Source organism: Cydia splendana, chromosome 10 (genome assembly GCF_910591565.1).
Source record: "Cydia splendana chromosome 10, ilCydSple1.2, whole genome shotgun sequence".
Taxonomy (NCBI): domain Eukaryota; kingdom Metazoa; phylum Arthropoda; class Insecta; order Lepidoptera; family Tortricidae; genus Cydia; species Cydia splendana.
The window spans coordinates 7,178,649-7,190,676 of record NC_085969.1 but is presented as its reverse complement, the minus strand read 5'-3'; positions in this window follow the sequence as shown (position 1 = coordinate 7,190,676).

Sequence of the window (12,028 nt, the reverse complement as noted above, 5' to 3'; positions counted from 1 at the left end):
TCTAGCCTAGTACTCATAGCACAAGCTTTGCCTCGTTTGGAGCTAGGTCGATCTGGTTGTTATTATTATTATAGGTATAATATATAATTTAACAAGTTCTGGGAAACGCCATCAACAGTACCTATCGATGGAATAAAACAACAACAGGGGGTTTCTAAGAATTTGGTTAATTCATGTGTTTTACGCAAATAAATAAATATAGCTGTAAAAAATATTAAACAGTTTGGTGCCATTGTATCTAAAAACACAACTGTCTTTAGATACAATGGCACGCGTATCGATATACGAAAACATTAATCGGGAGAGTAAAACTGAAGTTACTTTAGCAACCGTACAAAATATAACGCTTTAAATCGCTCTAAATAAATTGGATATGTGCCTCAATGGAGTCGAATGGACGCATAGTCAATAGGTATTCGACCGGTGTGTATGAAAGGCTTTAGGTTTTCATTGATAAAACCAATGCCGTTGATCTACAGAGTTACCTAGTTTAAAAGTGCTAAACCGCATATGAATTTTAGTATGACATAAGACTTTTTTTAATCGCGTTGTTTGATGTTTCTATTAAAACAGATCGCTCCATTTGCAAGGTTTTTGGTTTTATCTAAACATTGCTGCAGATGTAAAACTCATAAATGCTTGAAGAGTCATAACTTATTACCCAGTTATCATAGTTTTGGCAAAGCTGTTTATTTATCTGCCCCCGTGCAGATCTAGATGAGAATATACTGAAAGTCCTTCTTACTTACTTAACAATATGATAATAAAAACAATGATATTTTATACTTATGGCTGTTTTTTTATGAAACTGTAAATCACTAAAACAACTAATGTCACTGCCTGTCAACCGCCACGGGTTTATGGATTTTATATATGTATCTTTTAAAATACCAATACGAAAGTCTGACAAAACTTTGAAGATTTGTACTTTTAGATGGTTAAAATCAACCGATATTCTAGCTAACTACAAAAATATATGCCCTTGCTCTCATCAAATCGCCGGCACTGGACTGTGGACCTAATGGATTAGCCATTTGTCTGATTAACTATTTCAATAAATAACGAACGGGGGGTCAAATCAAATCATTGATTCATTAAACTTTTAGGGTGCAACTTAATTGCATACTGTTTGTAATGCAGCCCGAATGTGCTAATTAGACTGAGTAACTATTTGCTGTCCTGAATGTTTGTTTAATTATATGGCCAAAGTGTACGCAGGTTAAATCTATGTTGGACGTTTCTAAACAACACAGGTCAGTAATAATATTTGCATGTAGCGGTTTGATAAAATGATGCAATTCTAATGCTGGCCGTCAAAAAAAACTAATATATGTAGTTGAAAATTTAACTTTATGTCAGATATTCCTTCAGAAATTTGCAAACGTTACATACTAAATAATAGTTTCGAATACGGGCACACTTGTTTTATATTTATATTTCTATGCGAAATAAATTTACTGAGAGCGGTTTCGCACTACGTCCGATCCGAATCCGATCCGAACCCGTGAAAATATGGTCCGTAGTATCCGTAGAGCTATTTCTATGGTAAGTTACGTACGCACCGCACACGTTGAACGCCGGAAGGAAATCGGATGACGGAGATCGGATCTAGTGCTTAACTTACCATAGAAATAGTTCTACGGCTACTACGGACCATATTTTCACGGGTTCGGATCGGATTCGGATCGGACGTAGTGCGAAACCGCTCTAAACATATTCAGCCCATTTATTATACATACACGTGTCTACCAACAAGCCTCCCTTAAATATTTGACATTGTCTTACGAAATTTGTCCTTTGGGTAATCATACTGATCTATTTGATCGGCATTTGTTGACGAATAACGAAACAAATTGAAAGACGCCCTAAGCGACTCCTTCAATTTTTCTTATCTCCTGGGAAATTATGTGGAAAGAAACCCCATTTAATGGCCTGCACGATCCAAAATACTAATAATTATGTACAGAATATGATAAACAAAGTGGAAAATGTTATTATGAAATGTTATTGAATAGTAAACATAAGAAAAGAGACGATAACCTTTTAACGGACACAGAATTTTCTAAGGGTATTTTTTACTTAGGTGGATCTCATCATCATCATCATTATTCTTAAGAGCCTGGCTTTTGTCGGTGGAATAATCGCCATTCCGTTCTTGTCTCTGCCACTGTTTTGAGCTCCTGATACGTCACTACCTCGATTTTCTCTTTGGCCTGGTCCAAATACGCACGTCTATGTCTTCCTTTGCCTCTCTGTTTGTTCTTCTATTAGGTGTTTGTTAGGTGGATCTACATTTTTGAATTATTATTCAGCCGCGCTGTCCAAGGGGCAACATTGCAATAGTTGTACAGTTTGTTAGAACAAAAGTTTGTATCATGTTTTAGTAACGTGCTTAACCCATCATGGAAATAGCTTATAACAAAAACACATGTTTGGTAAACGTAAAGCATAATCTCAATTATGGTTTCTTTGTCTGTTACACGCAAACTCTGATGGGGTTTGAGGAGTTGCCCAGGGGAACGTAACCATGGCAACTTGGCAACGATTCACAAGAGAAATTTGATTCACCCCGTGATGATATTTACAAAAAAAAACATTATATCCATTAATAAAATACATATAAGGTACTTAAATGATTCTCTAAAACAATTTTATTCGCTGTTTTATAGAATCTCCACATAATTTCGTTTCATATTGAAAGTGTTTGATTAAACGCTTGTTTGACTCAAAATATTTTCTCAAGTTTAATTTCGCAACTGTGTTCAATTTTAGTACCGTACAAGTGAAAATCGTTTTACTTCGAGAGCCCTTAAGAGCCCGTTTGTACTTGTATTGGAATTAATACAAGTTTCCCTGAAAGTACCTAATCCGAGCTACGAGAAAAATGTTAGGTATTCCATCAAACCAAGCAGAATTCAATCTACGTTTCTGTATTTACGTCACACAAACCGCTAGGTACAATAAAATGTAGGCTTATATGCCCAGTAATATTTTTGGTATCTAATTTTACGGTTACTTAACTCTAGCTCTAGCTACTCGACCGAAATAAAAGAAAAGTATGCGTAGGTAAAAAAATATTTGACAGAGCCTATAGGCGAAATAGTTACCATGGTTGGATTTAATAAGACGACTAGACATCAGATTTTTAGTTTTGAGCATTCCCAATAAAATATGAATGACTGACTACGTAGGTGAATATGTCACTACATACGCCGTTCACATTTATACATAATGGAATTAGTCGACATGGCGAGGTGCTTGGGACACCTCTCTAGAGTTGCATGCAGCCTCTAGCACTGACCACTCCACCACACAGACTGTATGTTTTCCATCGTAATGTCAATGTTTTTCAAAAACGTTTTCAAAATATTCTCCCTTACTTAGTTACCTACCTGTTTTGTACAGTAAGCATCATAAGTAGCGGATCAGACTATTCGACATTCTCTGCTAACAAAACAAAATGAGATTATGTTTACATATATGTACAATTAAACTGAGACGATAATTTTGAACGGGAGCTGTAGAGATAAATCCCTATTTACAAAAGTATTCCAGTGTGGCTACTAGTTATTGGTGCGTTGTTTCATTCGCTACTATTCGTGCTTACTACACAAGTGATTCTATTAAATCTCAATCTAGCTTGAACCATAGGTACTCCGTCCGTCTAGCACTTCCCGGCCGCCTGATCGATCACCCAAACTTTCGAACGTGTCACACACGATCGTATAAACTTTACACATTGCAACGCTGCGGTTTCTTTTTATCACATCGTTGGCAAATTGAAGCACGTTTTAACACTAAATTCTTACCGTGGGCCATTTAGCGGGCCCGCGTCGCATTCACCCAGTACGTTTTACGGCCCAGCTATGCATTATTGAAGTAGGTGCTCCCGTGGTTCGTAAGTAGGAAGTGCGGAATTTTGATATTCACGAAATATTTATAAAGTGTGTGGATTAGAATCGGTGAAGTCAGTGGTTAGATTTATGAATTAACAGGTAAATAAATGAAAAAAAAAGTGATTTAATTGGAGCTATAATTTACTCATGTATTATTGATGACAACTAGTTGTTTTACACACTATTATATTCGTTATTATGGTATTCGTTGAACAAGCAATTTTGTGTGTTTTTAGTAAAGTTCCGTGGCACACGCGACCTCGTGTGATTTTCCGTTGCGGCAATATTGCGGTTATAATTCGACGAAATGTAGCTTTTCCGCTAAAACAATAATATTAAAGGAATTTCACCGAAAAACTGATAACGACTTGTGCGCACGAACGGAAAAATTCTTTCATTTACGGTACTGATAAGAGCCTAAGTTTGGGTCTTATACAAAAGCATTGAATGGCCAAGTTGGTCGAAGGCGCAATTTTTCTCGTTAACTTTATTTACCTGAATGATAACTCGAAATAAGTTTTAGGCGGGCCCGGGAGAGTTATGAAAAGAGTTCGTAAGATCTATTTGGCAAAATGAAACTAAATCACATTAACGTTGGTTGCCGGTTGCTGTTTCTTCAATTTGAATATTAAATCTGCACTCGTCTCGTTGAACTAAAAGCTTAACTCTAGATTGAAATTTTTCACATACATTTTAAATTAAATTTTCTGTAGCTGTAAAATATTTTTGCGATAAAGTTACTTTAGTATTTTTTTCTTAATAAGGTATTGATGAGTTATATAAATACCTAGCAGAAAACAAGAAATTTCAATACAGACTCAATTGTGAACAGATTTCGACAAAAAGCGGTTTGAGCGGAATTAAAATTGACGTGTACGCTGATTAGAGTTTCGATCGCTAAAGGTTTTGGATGCAAGTTAAAAGAATTTTACGGTTTACATATTTGTAAATTAAACTACTACACCATAAGACATTCCCTACCAGTGAATTTTTGGTCAACCAAAGATATTAAGACCGGTACTTCGAATTGCACAAAAAATACAACAGAATATATTTTATTTATTATTTATATGAGCCTAGAGTGTAAACGAAGCGTCATTTGATTTTTTGCGATATCTTATAAGAGGAATAGGTAAGGAATAAGTTTTTCGCTACTTACTTTAATAATAACCAAAAACTCGAGACGAGTCAAACGACGGGACATAGAGGGGGGATGGTTCGTACAATTTAAATTGTATAAAAATGTTAATATCTAGGGCGGAAAATGGGGATACCTTTGCATCCATGGAGAAGCGATCATCTAGTATCCCCTTAAGGTAAATGATAAGTGTGGAAAGTTCAGTATTGCCTGCTACGACGTAGCGTAGGTAGTAAACCTTGACCGAAGTGAAAAGCTTTGCTACGCGGATGAGTAATTGCTGAGGTTTATAAAAAAAATGGTGTCATCATATGTCTGGCATTGATAACGGGGTTTGCTCATCGCAGTTTATTACAAGAAGTTGGTACTTCTTACTTTTCACCTAAGAAGTTATTTGCCAAGAGACTTGCAAACTTTAAAAATCAAAACTTGATTTAATGTTACTTGCATTGCATCCATCTTCAGATTCATCTTAAATCAATAATATACGAGTATTAAATCAGAAAGTGATTTTACCGGTCTCAGTACGCTGCCGCCTGTACTGAAAGCAAGTTGTTGCAGGGGACAGTTCGACAGGTTTAATGCGGAGTTATTTCTTGCACAACTGACTGGGTCACTCCGTTCGGCTTCGGGATAATTGCGATATAATGAGATAGGAACTGTCTCTATTTCCGAAACAGAGCTAAGTTGTATATAGAATTTCTGTATTTGGTTGGTTTTATAATTGCTAATGGAGATTGAATTTAATTCTAACTATTTAAAGGGAATTGATTAAGTAACTCATTTATTTTAACAATGATGCTGCAATTTTACTTAAGAATAGGTACTGTAAAAATGTTAACCTTAATAGGTAGTGAAACGTTATCGGTAAATCAAATTCTTAGAAGGTACGTAATAAAAATTGGCAGAGTAATTTAAAATCAATAGTATAGGATACATGGGAGAATTACTTTTGAACTAAAAGAATTGCTGGAAAACTATCACTGTATAGTAGTTAGTTCCTTCGGCTTCCCTGTATCTTATTTTACTTCTAGTATACGGCTTATTAAAGATCTGAACTTGTGGTAGTAATTAGTGAGTTGATTGTCACCTGATGATTTGAAAATAATATGTATCATAAAAACCAGTACCTACCTAATCCGTTTTTAAATGATTTGAAAATAATGTATATCATAAAAACAAGTTCCTAATCCGTTTTTAGTATAGTAGGTACCAGAAAGGTCAAAAGGCTCGGGTGCAATCTGACGCTTGCTTTTATTTCCCCAGGGTGCCGACACATGCGCCAGCTCAGCTCCTCGATCCTATTTGTCGGCCGATGACGGTGAGTAAGCGCCTTAAATTTTAACATTGAAACAGTTTTCCTTTTTAAATTAGTTTTTAATCACTTGAACTGTGAACTGTGGCTTCGGTGGTTACTTTACATATATTGAAATAAGAAACTCAAATGGAAAAATGATAGGAACGTAACAGTCGTTACCTTCTTACTCTGATGAGCTGAAATAGGGAATATGTTATGAATTATTTAGTTAAAAATGTGCGTGACTTTGAGTTATATTTGTAATAGGTAATAGGTACGGATAAGAATTATTGATGTGGTATAATATAAGATATAAATCTTAATATGTAGTTGTTACTAGCATGACATAAGATGAGGCATCTAATCATTGTACGAATCAGCATATAAATAATATTGATATATCTTGTGTCATACCTACTGAAATGACAAGCACGATTATTTTAACAATCATTTTATTTTATGAACTAAAAATATCTTTTAGCGAACTCGAAAATCTTGCATAATATTACTGCTCATCCATGTCGCGGTTGGTATTTTTGTCTCAAAAATAATAAAGTGTAAAAGCCACTAAGGAACAAACGTCTTTGGAACTGTTCCAAGTAGGTTTTTAATGCATTTTATTTTGCGCTCATTCATTTCACTAAATTTACTTGGTGGTGCGTCTGACCCGATTTTATGTCTCCGGGGTTGAAATTTTATGGTCTTTACGTAAAAGTCTGTTTATTTTCCGGAACAAATAGTGCATCGCCGTTTTGCCTCGTTGAACTGTGGTTGAAACACAAATATCCGTTGTCCCTGTCGTAAGATTTATAACATAAATCAGACATTTTATAGAATAAATAATCACAGTCACTTTTATCAACTTTTCATAAGTCACGTATTCTCTTGTCTGCGCCGGTCCGTCACCGTAAACGCAAGCTCCTGATGACACTGCTCGGTGCGGAGTGAAACATGTCGAGCGTTTTTCGACTTAAAATACGTGAGTGACCCGTTTTTAATATATGTAATATGTCTGTGTCTCACGGAAGTTTTGTTATTAAAGTTACATAACTAATCTAATAAAATTAGTCACGTTGCTGGTACTTAGGTAGTTAATATTTCCTGTAAGGACTCTAAGGTATTCCTTTGCAATTTACATCGAATCTGGTAGAAAAGTTAAGCTCTAAAAATTATGTCTGAAATTCAAGCCTTGACAAACCTAATTTATAATTCTGTTAGTAAGTATACAGATTAAAATACTGATTGATAAAACTTTACAAGTCAATTAGTTACTTAATTGATGTTATATCCCCTTCTTAGAAATATGTAAGCCATAATGATAGATTAAGACAAACTATTAACTAATGGAGGCTGTAGCGTTATTATTAATAACGCCATAAGATTTTAAATATTAGTGCTCTCAACTACAAATATTTTTTCTTACGATAAAATTTCGATTCGATTGTTCTGAAACTGTTACGGATTTGATCTGTCAGCTGTCAACAGTGATATTTCTGCCTTGTCAGCGTTCATGGGCTATTATGTCCGCTTACCATTAGATAGGTCTTACGCTGGTATACCAATAACAATAAAACAAAAAGCAAATTGAGTAGAAAATTTTCATCACAGAGAAAATTTGCTTAAATAATAAAGGTAGGTATATGACGAAGATAACTCGTGCCCATACACGGCATACACATGTACAATACAATTTTATATCGAGCTAACTTTATATACTAAGGGCCACTTGCACCATCCCACTAACCCGGGGTTAAGCGGTTAAACTGACGACCAAGTGTCAAATTGTACTGGTAACCATGGTAACTCCAGGTTTAACCGGTTGACCCCGGGTTAGTGGAATGGTGCAAGTGGGCCTTAGTCGTGCAAATTTCAAGTTCCTTACGCTATAACCAAACGATTACCATATTTCGCTTTAAATTATTTCCATGCTCAATTTCAGTTTCGTGTGATATACTTAATTATACCTGTACCTACTGTTGCTGTTGTTGCATAGCTCATATCGAGCCCACAGCCGCGTTGAGTCTGCAAAACGATTATTATTTAATCCGGCTCAAGGCTGTACCTGGTACCTGCTCTTCTTAAACTTGGTGCAAGACACTTTAATTTCCCTAGAGCCGCCGTGCTACGGAACTCATAATTCATGCCAAGTTAACATTTTGTCAGTTCGCATTTGTTGCTCAGCGAACGCATGTTTCCTTTGGAACTATAGAATTTGCTCTTTAATTTTTGTTTCCTTAATTAATTGTAAGCGATTTACGGGAGGATCGGGACGTGTCTTCAAATTTGAAGTCTTCGGGCGCTTTAGTTACCTGCTCCAACTGGTAATGTAAATGGAGAGTTTGCTGAATTCTAATTGTTGCTTGCGAGTTATTTCAACTAAAGTTTAGCGTACTGCTACGAATTCAACGCGCAATATACTTGGCGCAATGTTTTATTAGTAAAATTGTAATTACTTCTGTTATATTCTACCTAATTAGTAAACTTGTTTTGTAAATTTCTAAAACGCGTGCAATCTCGATCTTGAAGGAAGTATATTGCTACCTAGTTGAACATTTGACCTCAGTGGAAATTGGTTTAATTGTAATTATATTCATAACGTTAACATACATTTTTCAGACACAAGTACCGAAGCAAATTTTCTTAAATGCATTGGTATTTAAAATATCTATAGTCTGTTTTTATTAAACTGTAAAGTACTATGCCATACATTTTCTATGCAAGAAACATCCATACTATTTCCTTTGGGCGGTACTTCATAGTTAAAAAACTGACTATAGTAAGTAACATTACCTAATACTAACCCAAGCTGCACAAGTACAACGTCACATGAACATTATATTTAATACTCCAGATTTTCATTAGTTCATTACGTTTCAAAATAGTGCACTTATTGTGATAATCCAATATTAGTTCCCCAAATCGTCCGAACTGTAGACTGAAATTTTCTAATAACACAAATGGCCAATCCATTAAAGTTGATGTGTAGCATTAACTGAGATAGCCGAGATGCATCACCGAGCGGCTCATCGGCGCATGAACACTTTTGCGATGTGTGCATTTTGCTGTATTACCGTGCTTGCTTTTTTTATGGGGGATTCATAAATAAATTGTATATTAGCTTAGTACTTGGATTCACTTAGCCACTACCCGCTGAATCCTCTGTACTTGTTTTGTATCACCGTACCATAAGATGTATGTGTTGTTTTGCGACTTAAGTGTTTGCAAACAATTCAATAGATTACCTAGAAACGGTCAAATTTACTTAGATTTATAATTTGACAACAGATAAACAAGCGTACATAAATAGGAATTCAGTAGTTTGTACCTAGCTGGTAAAATATTGTATGTGTACCTATGTAACGTCCGCACAGTAAGAAAGTATGTCACAAGATTGCTTATTAAGGCAGCCTCAACGGAATCGTAAAAAACTTATTTTCCGTGAATAAGTTTAATTTAAAGTTTGTTGCCAACCCGTATTCCTAGGTAGTCGTGCGCGAACTGCACTTCCCTTATAAGCTTATTTTCTTCACGGGGACTCGAAAATTTTCTTTAGATTAGTTTCTCTTGTTGGGGAAAATAGGTAGGAATAATAAGTTTGGGTCGCCTCCCAAATTGGCTATGCTTTGCACAAGTAATTCTCAGAATTGTTCTTTGGTTATGAAAATGTAGTCTGTGTTAAGTATTTGTTTGTGTGGCGATGATTGTGTTTGTTGTAAACACCTTATATTTTTAATGGCAAATAAAATGGAAAAGAAAAATGTTTAGTGGCACTAAAATATAATATAATACGCAAAAATAATTACAAATTAACAAATATTATTAAGGTTATTCTTAAAAGTTCCTCACTCGGCTTGATGTCACGAAACAAGCCAAGCCTTGAATGGGAAAAATGTATTAAGCATAAGAGGTTACTAATGATACCCATAAGAGTCATAAGACTATTACGCATAGTGTGTTAATATTTTTTCCCTGTCCCATTCCCTAAATATTCCCTATATTTTAATAACTCGTTTCGGCAACGCCGAAATTCAACAAATTATATTCCTTTTAGAAATTCTATTTGGACTGTCAGAAAGCTTCACTTGCCTTCAAAAACAAATATGGACAAAGACTCCGAAAAGTATTTCACATAAAAATCTAATTATAATTCTCGTTTCAGGCCCAAGTATTTGTTTTTATTTGGAAATGCTTTACAGTTTGCTTACGATATGGCTGTAACTCAATCCGGCCTTGTATTCGCCGCATTTCTCGGTTCATTGGATATAAAAAGGAAATAGCGCTTTAAAGGGATCACGGAGCCTTTTCAACGTTTTTGTACAGTTGCGAGACGCCCGTGCATGTTTCAGTAAACACTGATCTAATGATTCGTGAAAACAGATCGGATTTTAATTTAATCTCTGCGCCGTTATAAGTTTTCTTGTTTATATTTGAATGATCGAAATGAAACTTTTGTGAGACATATTTTAAACTGTTTAGACGACAACGGTTTCACTCACTTGAATTTTAGTCGCTATTGGCGACATGTTTCGGGCCCTTCGGGGGTCCTTCCTCAGGCTCGAGTGCTCGAGGCGGCTGCACTTCGTGCCCCCAATACACCAACATGTCGACAATAGCGACTAAAAATTCAAGTGAGTGAAACCGTTGTCGCCTAAACAGTTTATATATAGAATGATTTAATTAAGGATTCATAAAGCGTAGTCTTTTTAAGATAAGTCCAACTAATAATAAAACAGATTACGAAGAGATAAAGAAGAAAAATATGGTTAATAATGGCCGGGGTTCAGGCAGACCAAAACGGAGATGGCGGGACGACTTGGACGCATTTTATCCGGATTGGCGGGAACCTACAAACGACAGGGTTGAGTGGAGTTAAGGAGGGGAGGCCTTTGCCCAGCAGTGGGACACTAAACTATGCTAACAAAAAAATGACCTAGCGTTAAGGAAGGTCTCCGTTTCAGCTTATGCAAAAATGCTTTCATATGCCCGGATATTTACAGGTCGCAATTCTCAACTGATTCTCGTGACATTTTGTGAGCTGGTTAGATGGTTAAATTTTTTTTTTGTCGATTCAGTTTTGGGTTTTTTTCTAAATGGCGGAGCCATGGGGGTTCGCGTCGTCTACAGCTCACAGAGCCACTAGTTATTTTATGTCAGGTCGCTTTAAATCCTACCTATCTGATATTATATCCATTATTTTGAGAATTTATGGAAACGACATCAAAATAAATTTCCAATTTATTATTTATAATACGCTATATTCGATCAATGCCGTGACTTCGCAATTTTATTTGCTAACTCATTTCTGTAACGCTGTGATTTGATAGTTCGGGCGGGGTTACTTGGCCAGTCATCTGTCAACGCACCAATCAATTTGCTACTCTAATGCCAAATAATAAAGAATAAAATCACATGCTATAGACTAGTAAAGGTATCCCCGGTGAGTGATGTAGCAAAAACAGTACAATCTTGTCTCCCTAAGCGATTGATCCAAAACGTTAGCGCCTTATTGGGCGTGGTTCACAAGTGCATTGCTGAATTTAAGAAGGCCTAATTTAATCTATTATTCAAAGGATTTTGAATTGATTGGATATATACGTTTTTAGGGTTCCGTACCCAAAGGGTAAAACGGGACCCTATTACTAAGACTTCGCTGTCCGTCCGTCCGTCCGTCCGTCCGTCCGTCCGTCCGTCCGTCCG